This window comes from Anabrus simplex, chromosome 2 (assembly GCF_040414725.1).
Source record: "Anabrus simplex isolate iqAnaSimp1 chromosome 2, ASM4041472v1, whole genome shotgun sequence".
In the NCBI taxonomy this organism is placed as follows: Eukaryota; Metazoa; Arthropoda; class Insecta; order Orthoptera; family Tettigoniidae; genus Anabrus; species Anabrus simplex.
In genome coordinates this window covers 752294939-752311303 of record NC_090266.1, presented here as the reverse complement: position 1 = coordinate 752311303, position 16365 = coordinate 752294939, and positions in this window count along the sequence as shown.

The following is a 16365-nucleotide window of genomic DNA, read 5'->3' as shown; positions in this document are numbered from 1 at the left end:
TTTGCCCTTCAAGGGAAGCAAGCTTATCAACAACACACTTCATTTTCATTATATACCGTAATACTGTAATGTGAACGAGTTTGGCTTATACACGAGATATATTGGTAAATTGAAGGTAGTTGAAATGTTCCGTTACGTATGGTTCAATATTAATGGAGAGTATGGGACTTACTACAAAATACATAATCACTCTATGCGATCTACTGCGTCGCAATGAAATAACTTCCATGTAATTAAGCTGATTACTTGGAGTTAGAGACGCACCCGGACAAACTAATTTGAAGACTGCGATAGTGGACATAGATCAGTAATGAATGAAAGATAAATTTCACCGCAGCCAACATAACAGAAAGCTTTCTCTTATTTATTCGCGATCGCCTTCTTGGAATTATTTTATGGACTACGAGCGAGTTAACTGCATAGTAAGGGTTGTGTAAATTTATGCTTGCATTGAATGGAATAGGCGTTCGAATCCGATTTTTGGCAGCCCTGGAAATTGTAGTCCGTAGTTTCTCGTCCTCAAACAAGGCAAATGTTGAGGCTATACCATAATTAAATCCACAGTCACTATATTCCCAGCACAAATTCATGAAATCAATAAATTATGGACTCATATCTTCATCAGTGTCCGTTGTCATTTAAACCATTTTAATATTCTCAATCATAATAATTTTCAACATGACCAGTATTTCCTGAATAACACTAGACTACTGTTCTGTGTTTGACCTTCTCATTACATAGTTCCTTACGTTATGCCACGAACTGATGACCTAAACTTTTGGCCCCCCTTGTGCAACTATGAGCTTCTTTAATTTTCAAAAGCATAACAGCTTCACATTTATACAGTAGTGCCACAATTTCACATCAAACCGGCAAAATTCAGCTCAGAAGGCCAGCGATCTACCGCCTTAGCTACTCAGCCCGGCAGAAATGGAATTAATGTGCTCCATGGGTCCATTTGAGCAGAACTGTAAGATATGGAGTTTGCGTTATATTTTTTTCTGTGGACGTCCTCGTCTTTCAATACTTGGAGAATTTAAGATTCACATCCATACGGTGTGCTGTCCAAAGTCGCGTGTAACCATGTCCAAACACTACATCTTAAAATAACTAGGAGTAAGACAGAATAGCACAACCACCACAACAACGCAAAATATTAGACACAGTAATTGCAAATTAAGCATGTACGGACAACTGTTTTGTTCCGCTTAGTCACGCTAGTAAATTACTGCCACTACTAGTACTAATACAATAACGATGTCATGAAACTTTATTAGAAATTTGGCTTTGTCTTACGCTTATGATCCCCAATGATCTAGGGACACGAACTGAATACTATCCCATTTTGACTATAATTAAGTCTGGGGTCCTTAGGACGTCCGTCATTTTCAACTCGCTGTAATTTACAGGCAATAGCTTCCTTCATTTCTCTGCGTAAAGGTATTTAAATATCTGAGATATTGAGAGAATGTTCAGTATTTTGATGTTTGTAAAGCTCCTCAGCAAATGCTTCATATCTCCAAAGTAGTATTGTATGTGCCCCATGTTTGCCAAGCTATTATGTACGTGTTTCAGGTTTATAAAGCTATTTTGTATACGTTTCATATCTGCAAGGACATGTACTGTAGGTGGTCCTCATTTGCAATGATACTTTGCAGACACTTCTTGTATATAGCACTACTTTGTTCGTGCTTCTTATATACAGCTCAAATTTGTATATGCTGTATGTCTGCAATGCTGCTTGTTCTGTATTACGTGTCTATAGGGGTACTTTCTATATACAAGCTATTGGGTATGTAGTTCATGAATATAACTCACCTACTTACGGATGTCATGAATATAAAGTCATTTTTCTTCCTTGTTTGTTTGTAAAGCTACGTTCTGTACGCTTACTATTACTTCGTAATACTACGCTTATCTACATGTCATCTTTATAAAACTCTTTGAAACCTTTTTGACGGGTGGCCACATTTAGCTGTCTTTTAATATTATTTATCGGCCTTCGTCACACGAGAAAAATGAATTTGAATGTTATTTATACTCTGACGTACCTCACTTCAGTAGCAGAGGTGCGTACAGTAGGCCTACCATGAAAACATTATCGAGGGAAGAATGACTGGCTCGTCCACAGTCTCCAATGATTTCCGATAGGCACTCTGAGTAACTTACTATGAAACCAACTTTTCCATGTCCTCTCTAGATAAATGTACGGGTATTTTTTCAAATCCTGGACCGTATAATTCAATAGTATCAGTTACACGTATATTATCATACTCTATTAAAGGCATTTACATATCTGAGATGTTGAGAGAATTTACAGAACACATGAGTACATGGGTCTGATGATTGCAATATCTCCAGGCATTTATCTTTGACGGCAATCATATATCACTTTAAAATACATAACTTTTTCCAAATGTTTAATTATTATTGCTCGATGTTCACCACACTGAAGGTATATCAAAATCAGCACTGTATCGAAATAGCTATCGATCATAATTTAAGCTTCACGAGATTGGTGGCATTATTGAATTGAATTGTTTTCTTTGAGGAGATTACGTTCAATAAGCGAGTGAAATATTGTTAAGGAACTATTCGGACAAGAATTTTAATATTATAGATATCATGAAGCCACTATATAATTCCGGGCATTCACCACTAACACGCATAGCAGTCAGTTAACTTTTTATGACGACAAATAGTGAATCATGCTACATATACGTACATTTTAAGGGTTCCTTCCTTTAAATTTGAATGCATTATGCTCTCTAGATTCATTTTCCAAGGCTGTGAACGTCATTCCCCTTCTTATGGGTTTACAGAGAGATGCAAGGCAAAGAGCTCTCAAAGTACGCGCTGCACATTATTCTTAATTCTCATCCTTCTATTTATAAAAGATATGTACTATAGACTAGCAATTACCCACGGCTTCGCTCGCGTGGATTTCGTAACATGATCAGAGTAATCGTTCCTCGGCATTGTACTAAGAGACTATCTGAAAATTCCTGAAGTATAAAAACTCACCCACCGGGCGAGTTGGCCGTGCGCGTAGAGGCGCGCGGCTGTGAGCTTGCATCCGGGAGATAGTAGGTTCGAATCCCACTATCGGCAGCCCTGAAGATGGTTTTCCGTGGTTTCCCATTTTCATACCAGGCAAATGCTGGGGCTGTACCTTAATTAAGGCCACGGCCGCTTCCTTCCAACTCCTAGGCCTTTCCTATCCCATCGTCGCCATAAGACCTATCTGTGTCGGTGCGACGTAAAGCTCCTAGCAAAAAAAAACTCACCCAAAAATTGAGTTTCATTTACCCCAGAAATTCTTTGTAAACCATGTTTGCGGTATTACCTTTTGGGGCTAAGACGACCATGCACATAGAACTGTACATGCGAGAAACAGTCTTCTCTCAAGTCAAAAAATAAATACATGTTTCTATATTTTTAAAGGAGATTCCGAATACCTATTCTCACATCTGTAACACATTCAGTTTTTGAGATATGCATAAGTATCCCCATAAAAATAATTCAACCCCTTGATCAGTCCTTCCCCTACCTACATCTAAGTGTATTTTCCGAAAACAAAAGTACACGTTTCCTTATTTTTAAAGGAGATTCCAAATATCAATTTTCACGTCTGTAACATTTTCAGTTTTTAAGATATGAGTATCCTCATAAAAATAATTCAACTACTTTTCACTACCTTTAACCCCCTGCTAAGTGCCCTCTCCGAAAACAAAAAGGTACAGGTTCCTGTATTTTTAAAGGACTTTCCAAATACCAAGTTTCTTGTCTCTAGCATGTTAAGTTTTTGACATGTAATGTAAAATGAAATGTCGTATGGCTTTTACTGCCGGGAGATCCCAGGACGGGTTCGGCTCGGCACGTACATGTCTTTTGATTTGGCGCCCGTAGGCGACCTGCACGTCGTGATAAGGATGAAATGATGATAAAGACAACCAATGATGGTTAATTTCCCGACCATGCCGGCAATCGAACCCTGGACCCCTGTGACCAAAAGCCAGCATGTTAACCATTTAGCCATGGAGCCGGACGACATATAATGTAGATACTCCGGTACTCATTTTAAAAATTCACCCGATTTTCCAATTCTTTTCAGCCCCTCAATTGGATTTAACGAAAGCAAAAGAAAAATACGTATTTCATTCCTTTTAAAGAATATTCAAATACCAGTTTTCATGCCTGTACGTCTGTAACACCTTCAGTTTTTGAGATAAATGTATACTCATAAGAATTATTCAACTTCTTCCTCACTTCTTTCCACCCCTCTCCCGCCTTAACTGGACTTTCCGAAAACGAAAAATAGGTACGTGTTTCTTTATTTTGAAAGGAAATACAAAATACCAACTTTCTCATCTGTAACAACTTTAGTTTTTAAGATACAGTATCCTCACAAACGTATTTCAGCTCTTTATTTACTTATTTTCAACCCCAAATCCCTTCCGTCGATTTTCCAAAAAAGAAAACAAACGCGTGTTTCTTTATTTTTAAGGGAGATTCCAAATACTAATTTTCACGCCTGTAACGTCTTCAGTTTTTTAGATATAATTATACTCATGAAAGTAATTCAAATCCTTTTTCACCCCCCTTTCTACCCGTTAAGTTGATTCCCCCTCCACAAAAGTGCGTGTTTCTTTATTTTTAAATGAGATTCCAAACCAATGTTCACGTCTTTAAACATTTTTAGTTAAAAAGAAATGGCGTGTGGCTTTTAGTGCCGGGAGATCCCAAGACGAGTTCGGCTCGCCAGGTACAGGTCTTTTGATTTGACATCCGTAGGCGACCTGCGCGTCGTGATGATGATGATGATGAAATGATCATGAAGACAACACATACACCAAGCCCCCGTACCAGGGAAATTAACCAATGATGGTTAAAATTCCCGACCCTGCCGGGAATCGAACCCGGACCCCTGTGACCAAAGGCCAGCACGCTAACCATTTAGTCATTGAGCCGGACAACATTTTTAATTTTTTGAGATATAAGTATCCTCACACAAAGAATTCAAATAATTTTTGTATTCATTCACCCTCTTAAGTGTATTTTCCATAGACAAAAGAACGCGTGTTTCTTTACTTTAAAATAAGATTCCAAATATAAATGTTCATGGGTCTAACATCTTCCGTTTTTGAGATATAAGTTGTTGTTGTTTGCCCAGCCCTTGTTCCGTGTCCCTACGCGGTCGGGTATGAGGTGAGATGAATCTGTCGCGGCGGGTTTTTATGACCGGATGCCCTTCCTGACGTCAACCTCATCAGAGGAGTTAATGAGACGAAATGAATGACGTGATATATGATAATAGGGAGAGGGTGAGACCCGGTGCCGGCACATAGCCTACTCCTGTCGAATAGCACCAAGGGGTCTACTCAAGGCTTTAAGTCCCATCCGACGGACGAATCACCATCAGAAGCGTTATATGCCCTCAGTCCATATGAGCACTGCGGAGAGATTTGGGATTTAATCCAGGCTTTTGTCACGCCATCAAGTGATTAGAAATTGTATACCACCACCTCCCCTACCCTGCCGGACAACATTCTGAAGGTGAAAATTTTTCGACCAATGAGACTCGATCCGGCTAACCTCGGTGTCAGACCGTTTAGACTTCAGTGCCTTAACGATCATGGCCACCAGGCGGGCTTAAGTTTTTGAGATATAAGTATCCTCATAAAAATAAATTCAACTCCTTTTTCACCCAGCCCGTTAAGTTGATTACTCCCCCTCTCCAAAAATACGTGTTTTTTGGTTTTTGTTTCAAGGTGATTTCAAGTAAAGATGTTCACGTGTGCAACCTTATGTTTTTGAGATATAAGTTTCTCCATAAAAAGAATTACGTTTTTTTCACTTCCTTTCACCCTTCCCTTAAGTGAATTAAGTTTATTTGTTTATAAAGGAGCTTCCAAATGCCAATTATCACGACTGTAACATCTTCAGTTTTGAAATATATGTATCCTCACAAAAAGGAATTAAACTCCTTTTTCAACGCCCATGCCCCCAAGTTGATTACCCCCCCCCCCCCCCACCAAAATGCGTGTTCCTTTATTTTTAAAGGACATTCCAATTACTAATTTTCACGTCTGCAACATCTTTAGCTTTTGAGATATAAGTATCCTCGTACAAAGTATTCGGTGGATTTTCCAATGACAAGAGATAACGTGTTCCTTAGTTTGAAAGGAAATTCCAAATGCAAATTTTCATCTCTGTAATATCTTCAGTTTTTGAGATATTAATATCCTCATGAAAAGAATTCAACTCCTTTATCACTCCACCCCCGCCCGTTAAGTTGGTTTCGCCCCACCCAAGAAATGCATGTTTCTTTATTTTTAAAGGAGATTCCAAATACCTATTTCCATGTCTGTAACCTTCAGTTTTGCGATGTAATTTTTTCCAGATAAAGTATTCAATTTTTTTACTTCCTTTCACACTCCCCACTCAAGTGAATTTTCCAAAAACAAACAGTACTCGTTTCTTTAAAAGAGCTTCCAAATGCCAATTATATCTTCTGTAACATCTTCAGTTTTGAGATATATGTATCCTCGTAAAAGGAACTCACCTTCTTTTTCATCCCTCCTACCCTCTTTCTCAGTTCCCTTAAGTGGATTTTCCGAAAAAAAAAATATTTATGTTTCTCTACTTTTACAGGAAATTCCAAATAGCAGTTTTCAAATCTATAATGTGTTACGTGTCTGAGATAATTGACAGATATAGTCCTTTTTTCACCCCGTTTGTCACTCCTGATCACCCCCTATTAATCGGATTATCCAAAAACACAAAAATACATGTTTCTTTATTTTCAAAGGAGATTCCAAATTTCAATTTTCATGCCTGTAACATCTTCAGTTTTTCGGATATGTCTCCTCATAAAAGTGTTCAACCCCTTTTCCTCCATTTTTCACCCCCTTAATGGGAATTTCCGAAAACAAAGAAACACGTGTTCCTTTATTTTTAAAGGAGATTCTAAATACCAATTTTTAGATCTGTAAACTTTTAAGTTTTTGAGATATAGAAATATCCATTTAAAATATTCACCCCCGTTTTCACCCCCTTAGCGATGGAATATCCAAAAATCCTCACTGAGCGAGCATCTACATGTTAATATGAATGTACCCCAAAATTTCATTTCTTTATGTCCGGTAGTTTGGGCTCGGCGATGATGAGTCAGTCAGTCAGTCAGTCAGTCAGTCAGTCAGTCAGTCAGGACAAGTTATTTTATATATATAGATTATTCCCTATTCATGCCAAGGGAAATTATATTCTAAGTACCGGGCGAGTTGGCCGTGCGGTTAAGGGCGCGCAGCTGTGAGCTTGCATCAGAGAGAGATTGGCTAGAACCCCACTGTCAGCAGCACTGAATATCGTTTTTCAATGATTTCCCATCTTCACACCAGCAAATGTTGGGGCTGTACCTTTATTAAGGCCGCGGCCGCTTCCTTCCCACTCCTAGACCTTTCCCATCACATCATCACCATAAGACCTATCTGTATCGGTCTGACGTTAAAAAAATTGTAAGATGCAAGCTCACAGTTGCGCGCCTCTAACTGCATGGCAAACTCGCTTGGTAACAATTAATCTATTCTACTGTTTATCTCAGAACGTCAATATATACACTGATTTCAACAAATTACCTACAGGTTTTTGGATAAACTCCAGTATACCTGAGGAGATCGGATAGATATCTGGTATCTCAATGTTAATTCATTACTATCGTATATCAAGAAAATTACGCCAAAGGTACTTATAGTCAAGGGGCCCGTTGACGAACATTTCCAGTTAACAACAGAATCTTCAAATAAAACAGGTCACTTCCGCTAAAAACGTGCTTAATTTAATACAGTAGTAATTATAACTTTTTAAAATAATCTCTTTCAGTAACTAAACATGGCTACACCAGTAAAGGCATTTCCTTCGAATAAATAAGTTTATCATACAGCAGTCACTTTTTCTTTACAATATTTTAGTATCTTAAAATAATAACATTGGAAAGCTGAAAATTACCTATATCGTTGCATTATATAAAATAAGTTTTTAAAATGTACTCTTCTTTCAACATTCTTATTTTGACTGATGTGTATAGAAAGGTTCTACACTTACAATTGCAAAATAATTAAAGTTATCTTTTTTTACGGCTTACTGTCGTAATTTGGGCAGCACAGACTGTCATTGCCTTTTTTCTACTAATATTCAAAAGAACCCATTATCGTAGCATCGGAATTGGGTGTTGACATGGAAGGTATATCCGACTTCACTGGAGACTGAATCGTGTTCACTTTTTGGTGCATTAATATCTTCAGTATTACTCAGTGCGTTCTATGAATTTTTCATCGTCAATAAATTGCTGTTTGCCATAAGTTACCAAACTTACATAACTTTACCGAAATAATTTTGCACGCACATCGGTACAGAGCTCCAGAGGACTGTTATTTATGAGTGGCAGACGGGGAGAGATAATAAACAAACGACAACGGCATCTCATGGTCTACTGAAGAGGAGGGGCATACATAGATGCCAGCTTACGAGATGTTCGGCTCCATCGCTAAACAGTTAGCGTGCTGGCCTTTGGTTCAAGGGAACCCGGGTTCGATTCTCGGCCGGATCGGGGATTTTAACCTTAATTGGTTATTTCCACTGGCTCGGGGTCTGGGGGTGTGTGACGTCCTTAAGTAGAAAATTAAAAAGGAAAAACAAGAAAAGATGAGAATAATAAGAAAAAGATAAGAACAAGTATTAAAAAAACTGAAAATAATAATAAAAAGATAGAGGTGAAAAACCCTGGTTCCCTTGCTCGCATCTGTAGCAGTCAGTGTTTAATATGTACAAGACATCTTTGAAACATACGTAGTACAGTAATTAAGTTCTGAGACTTAACGACTGGAGGATAGACACCCACACGACTCCGTGTGTTGCACACGATGCCGCATTACACGGCGTACAACTACACAGAAGCACATCCACTCTCAAAAGTGTCGCTATTGGCCGTTAACCACTTGAACATAACCACATCCACCCTCAAAATTGTCGCCATTGGCCATTATGCACGTTTGCCAATGTTGGTATAGCTGCTGGAAGCACCGCTGAAAGGAAACACCATGTTTTGTCTCCAGTTATTATCCGGTTGAGAAACGTCGGATCATCGTCAGCACTATTGATGAGGTCACTACGAATCATCATGCGATCAACACGCTGGTCTTGCGACAGGATTCGTGGCACACTGTGCTGGGTGACACGAGACATGTTGAGGTCATCCGTCAGAATTTTGTGGCAAGTACCATGGCTGACACCTATTGCTGCTGCGAGATCGTCTACCGACTGGGAGTGGTTAACACGCACCAACGTTGACTTCTTGGATCTTGCATTCCGTTCGAACTGTTTGTGGCCGACCAGTACGCACATCGTCTTCCAAACTGCCCCATCCTTGCACAAAACGTCGGTGCCACCTAAACACAACACTGCGACTCAATGCGTCCTCACCGTAAACCTGCTACATCATTGCAAACGTTTCGGAAACGGTTTTGCCTAATTTCTGGTAGAACTTGATGTTTGCCAGTTGCTAAAAACTGTGACATGTCAAGGTCCGACGGGCGCATTCAAATCACCGTCACAACAACGACCGTACGCCTGCTTCCAGTGCATGCACTCAACTGTCTCTTGCAGGGACGAGAGACTAACTGACATGGTGACATACCACGGCGCAACCTATTCGCTATAGTTCACCACAGCGCCATCATGCGGTCAGTCTCAGAACTTAATGACTGTACTACGTATAACATGTAAAGGTAGGCTCTTAAAGACGGAACATAATTATACGGGGCAGCCCTGCAAATTTGAATTAGACTATGCAGAGTGCCTTAATAATAATACAAAGATATTAATAATAGAAAAATGGAGCGGCTTCTGTCCAAGGACCGACGGGATCTGGTCCCACCAGACAGTACATCACTGTATTGTGGTTGTAGGTTAAGTTACTATTCTGCAAGAGCACTTACCAGAATTAGTTATGGTTATGTTTGACGGCGTACTCTGAGGCCTGCTTGAAGGTTCCATGTGGTGAAAACTGTTTTCTCCTGAAGTGCTGAAGTGCTGAAGTCTTAATTCTGTTGATGAGTTACATACAGCAGCTAGATTCAGAACGTTTAACATACTCTCTGTGCTTATGAAGTACGCCGTAGAAATACCAGGCTTTAGTTACAAAATTATAGATGAATTTGCCCGTCAAAGAATAGGAAAAGAACATCGAAATGAGCGTGCATATTTTACCAAGCTGTATTACTGTTATTATTATTATTATTATTATTATTATTATTATTATTGTTATTATTAAATATTTTATTGGTTTTACGTCTTATTGACTACCGACAAGACGCTGGCTTATTTAATAATAATAATGTTATTTGTTTTACGTCCCACTAATTACTTTTTAAGGTCTTCGGAGACGCCGAGGTACCGGAATTTAGTCCCGCAGGAGTTCTTTTACGTGCCAGTAAATCTACCGACACGAGGCTGTCGTATTTGAGCACCTTCAAATACCACCGGACGGAGCCAGCATCGAACCTGACTGGCTTACTTAAGTATATTATTATTATTATTATTATTATTATTATTATTATTATTAGTATTAGTATTAGTATTAGTATTATTAATGAGGAAACTTAATTCACTGTATCCTTAACCCCATGAGCCTGGCCTTTAAACACATATCTAGCCTCACCTGTTTTGAAGTTCATATTCCACCACTGTATAGGCCTATAAAGTAATTCCACGAACATGGAGGCCTTATACCTAAGTAGGTACGCAACCATCACGGATGTGCAAAGCAACGTTACATACGTGAAGTATTGTACATGCATGAAACACTTACAAAGTGGCTTCACATATATGAAGTACCGAAGAAAGTGCACTGAGATGAATCACACACAAGGTATCTTTTTCTCTACGATGTTCGTTTTGACAGAGCCTTAGAAGAACGTCATAAATAAAGTCAATTTTTTCATTGGGTCGCAGGTTCGATGTTTTTCACGACCTTTAAGACAAAAGGGAATTTGTGAGCAGTTATGATGTTTCTAGATAACGTCAAAGTATGTAAAGAGTCGAGAACAAAGAGGGAATCAGTTATTGGGTATTCATAACGAAGGGAAGACAATAGACTTCATTTTGGTTGCACTTTTGGCTTTCCTCGTTCGAGGAGAGTGAACAGTAATTAATACAGAGTAAAATTTTGATAGTCGAGATAAATTACACTCACCACTAATGCCATACTTATACCAAGAAAAAATATAAGGAATTTAAAAGGAATAATGTGGTAAACTTAACTGAATTATTCAGTATCGCGCATTAACGCTGCTCTTGTAAGTAAAGGATTTTAAAGTTAGATTTCATTTATTGTGCCTACTGCGTTAACCTACGATGGACAAGAGGTTTCTTTCACATCACACCACCACTTACACCTTTTCTGGCGACGATACTACAGGACAGGGCTTGATCTGTAAAAGAAGCAACCGTGGTTTTAACTGAGATACATCCCCAGTAATTGCGTGGCGTGAAAATGGGATACCACGGAAAATGATCTTCAGGGCTGCAGCGAATAGATTTCTAACCCACCCTCACTCGGTTCGTGACAGTTGTTTCCTGCGGTTTATCACACGTGTTAATCCAACTTATGCCAGAATAGGATATTTATGCAAGGACACAGACATTTCGCTGCGTAGTGCGACATGCGAAACTGTTAGCCTGAATTCAGGAACTCCACTACCTTCCCAGCCCTTACCCTTCCCTACCCCATCGTCACCATATGCCTATTTCAGTTTTGTGAGGTAAACTACTAACAAGGATTTAATAATTCAAGTTCCGATGTCCCTATCGTAAGTAGGTGAATATAATAACAGCTATGAATTCTCTCAATGTGGTAGTGTCATGAAAGAGGGAGATACGACCAATGTGTGGTCATCCTCACGATGTTAGGTTAATATCCATCGAAATGAAGGCAGAAAATGAAGTCGATATCGCCATGACCGAAACAAGATTGTTAAAGTTATGTAAAAGTGTTTGGTTCCTCTCAGCGCAACACATGGCGACGATGGGATAGGAAAGGCCTAGGAGTTGGAAGGAAGCAGCCGTGGCCTTAAATAACTTACAGCCCCAGCATTTGCCTGGTGTGAAAATGGGAAACCACGGAAAACTTCAGGGATTCGAATCCACTATCTCCCGGATGCAAACTCACAGCCGCACGCCCCTAACCGCACGGCCAACTCGCCCGGTCCAGATGCCTATACTGCTCTGGAGGCGAATGGAATATCGTAGAGGCGAAATGTTTGTTCATACGGGTTTGCAGACTGAACACTAGACGATATGATGGACTATTACCGCAAATCTTTTAAGAAGTTCAAGAAATATAATTTCATTTCTCCCCTAATTTGGAATTAAACTGTAGCATTTCCATCCAGTCCTTGCCATGTCATCGCCTCCAAGACGACCGGCATAGAGATTATAGAATTTGCGTATTCAACACAAAAGGCTGCTAAATTATTGACTGTGGTCTATCGAACAGAAGCATTACTTGTAATAACGTGCAGTTCCGCAATCATCATCACGAGCTTACGTTAATATCCCTCGAACTTAACACGGGAAATGAAGCCGATATCGCCATGATTGACGCAAGAATGTTAAAAATTATGTAAAATTGATTGATTTCTCATAAATATCGTCATCATTCAACCACCGGCTTGGTGATTGGCCTGGACGACAGTTTGCGGTCTTCATGCAGTTGAGTGACTAGTTCCTTAATCGCAGCTTTCTCAACTAACAATGCGCGATCTTCTCTGTACATTCTAACCAAGCCGAAGGTTATGTAATGAAATAGATCATTGGTTCGATGGTTAGGTTCTAATATATTCAATGTATATAAATACATGGAGGGCTCAAAACCAAAGTGGACCAGGTCCATTTGGAGTAGTTTAGAGATATTGAGTCATAAAGTTTCTGACTAATAATTAATTCCTGGAAATCTAATTTAATTTTAGAAAATGTTTAATAAGTAGGGTACTTTTTAACTTAAAATTTGGCATATATATGAAATGATAAGTTATTAATCCTGGTGGACAATTTCATTTTGTAAAAAAAATGGACTTGGTTCACTGTGTTTGTGAATTTTAATTTCTTGAATGAAACAAAATATTATAATTTAAGCAGTGTATTGAAATGTTCAATTTACTTTGTGATAGACATTACAGTCAGACCATTATTTGTGCTTCTAACATAATTTAATACAAAAATAGTGATTTTTTTATATTTTGTCCACATAAACATATCAGCACAATTCAGCTCAATTAGTGTACACAAGTTCATCATTGTGATCTTCTTCATTGTTTGGAATGTCAGTTGACCTTGTAGTAATCTCAACTGGGAGATTCTTAAAGTAGTGATGATGAACTGGGTGTAGACTATATAGGGCAAGAGGTCCATCATGTCCTTCTTCTTGGCTGCAGAGATCCTTCATCGAATTCCATGTAGAGGCTCTTGAACGACAGGTGACAGTGATAATAATGATGGTCCTGCAGTCTTGTTTTGTGCAAGTTTTACCTTCAAGAAATCCTTGAGAAAGATTTTGAAAAGGAAATATTTCACCACTTTTAACCACCTTATTTTTAGCTTGACCTCAGCAGTCTTCTTTCTATTGGTGATTGCTTCCTCGAAAGCCTTTGTGGATTATAAGTCCTCTCCTTTCATCTCGTTCGCCTTAAAATGAGAATTTTTCCACTTTGAGGATTTGATAATTTGCACCCACTGAAATATCCTGATCATGAACCTGCTTCAGAAGTGTGAGTAGCACTTTTATATTACCGTTCTGTCCGCAACAGCTGTCAGAATATAAAATGATATGCTTGTAGTTAGAGGCATTATCTTTTAAGTGTTTTTTCACAACACTGGCAATATCTTGAGATCCTCTTACGCCATTACCATACATAAAACCTTCAGCGTTACTGAAGGAATGGACTCCTCATTTGTACATGTACATGTTTCTTTTGTAGTATGCAGTTGATGTTGTAAGCTTCGGAAAAGGCAAGACTTTTTGAAGACCAAATGTGCACATATAAGCATCATTTTAAGCCTTTCTCTTGTCCGTACGGAGTGCTGCTCTAGACTGCTCAGCCTTCCGAAAGTGGAGTTTCTTCTCTTTAGCAAGGGCTCTTTTCTCAACCTTATCTGCTGCAAGGATTTTCATTTGTGAACCATCACAGAGTGGACAAGTATCTTTATGAGGATGTTTAAAGTGCAAATAAAAGTTGCTGCTGAATATCTCATAATACTTTTCCCTTGCAATGGTTCTTTTCCCTCTGATTCACATTTCTACAAATAAAGGACTTACAAATTGTGATTTGAAAGTTCAAGGTGCAAATACTTTCTGTCTGGATTACCTTTTCCGGAATAGTGGCTGTAGTACGCCGAAGAAGATTGTATATCGATGGCCTAGAATGAAAACCTCGTATCTCACAAAGTTCTTCATATCCAATATTTCCCTCAAGACTGGTTACGCCTCCCAGCCACACATGAATATGCAGTCCATCAGAACAATGATCGTTGTGTTCTTTATTCCTATGCTGACGTGTGAAGGAAAATGAACCTTACCGTACCGTGCTATAGGAAAGTATGTCTGCGTGACATATTTACTAACTCCTAGAGTATAATTTTCATAAGGTTCATTTTCCTTTACTCGTCTGCATAGGAACATAAAGCCAACGAACATTGTTCTGATGGACTGCATATCCAAATGTGGCTGGGAGGCGTGACCAGTCTTAAGGGAAATATTGGATAGGAAGAACTTTTTGAGATACGAGGTATTCATTCTAGGCCATCGATATGTTCATTTGCATTACTATGATCTAACTTATTGCATGGAATATGTTTTCCACGGTCATCTATGACTGTAAGAAATTCCTCTTTCGATATGCAACGGTAAACATGACCCCAACTAACTTGTAATGTACCAAGAAAATACTTCTTGCAAACAATAACATTTTCCTCTTTTGCCAAAAGAGTATACTGGAAAGTGTAAGATTTTTCTGTTCCACTACCATCACGAAGGCGTGATCTAATAACTCTGTTTACTTTCACTAAACCCCAAAGTGAAGCGTTCTGTTTTGAATAATCCCCCAGTTTCCAAAATGAATCAAATGCCATTTTAATTTGTTCATTAGGAAATTTATCAGGACGGCGTCTGGAGCAATGACAATCGAAATTCGTATAAAATGTTTTAGCAAGTATACACGGTCTGCCGTTCTCTGACTGATACTCATTACCACCATTTCGTAAACACTTCCTGATATTCTTCCTTCAGTTGTGTTCCTATCCTTTTCACTTTCTTCCACTGCCACCATTTTCAGTTAAACTAGCTTGAGAATTGTTGTTGGTATCTCTTGGCAGAGGCGTTTCTCCAGATACTGAAATAAATGACAACAAAGTAAGCTTAGTATCGCACCCGTTCCCTACCCATATGCGTCTCCGGACATATATCTACAGTCTCGTAAACTGGATTTTAATCTATTGGGCATAATAAATATATATATATTTATATAACTTAGCGGCTTAAAAGGTAGGAGAATACGGGTGTCATCTTACTAAAAACGAATGAACATTTTTGAAAATTTGTAAATAAAATGGGTTTATTAGACTCCTCATGATGATGGAAAATGACGCAAATATACATGGCGAATACATAATCGGATTTCACAAAAATTAAACCCTGGATACGACGAGAATTGTTCAAACTTTGGGAATAAGGCTGAGTATAACCATTCAAGAAGAATCTATTATACGGCTTCGCGTGAACGGAATATTAAATATTAATCACTCAAGCTACTTCCGATTTTACTTTTATTTACAAGTTGATTTACGTGCACATAAACACTGAAGACGTAAAGAAGTCATATATACACAACACAGATGAACGCTGACAACCAGTCCCAGCATTTGTGGGTCCGCCAGTTGCAAGCCAGAGGCGAATCCAGGATCTTCGACGTTTGCAGAGGGGCTCCCTTCTTTGTCTCGGGCGACGGAGGTACTAATAATACTATTAGTTCAAACTTAGTGTTCAAATATTGTCCAAATAATTAGACCGCGCACTCAATTATGTCCCCGTTTTAGTTCTATCCCTACATCACTTGCGTTAAGTCCTTTCTCCTATTTGTTCACTTTAAGAGGTTCACCCATAAAATTGAACTGACACTCGGGACTGCATACGTCTGTCCCGTACGAGATAAAAGAGAAGAAAGAAACTGTGACCCTTCCCGTGTCCCAAATTCATCTGAGGATATTCTCACACTCCAATCACGTATACTCCTTACCCACGGGAATTAGAGGCTC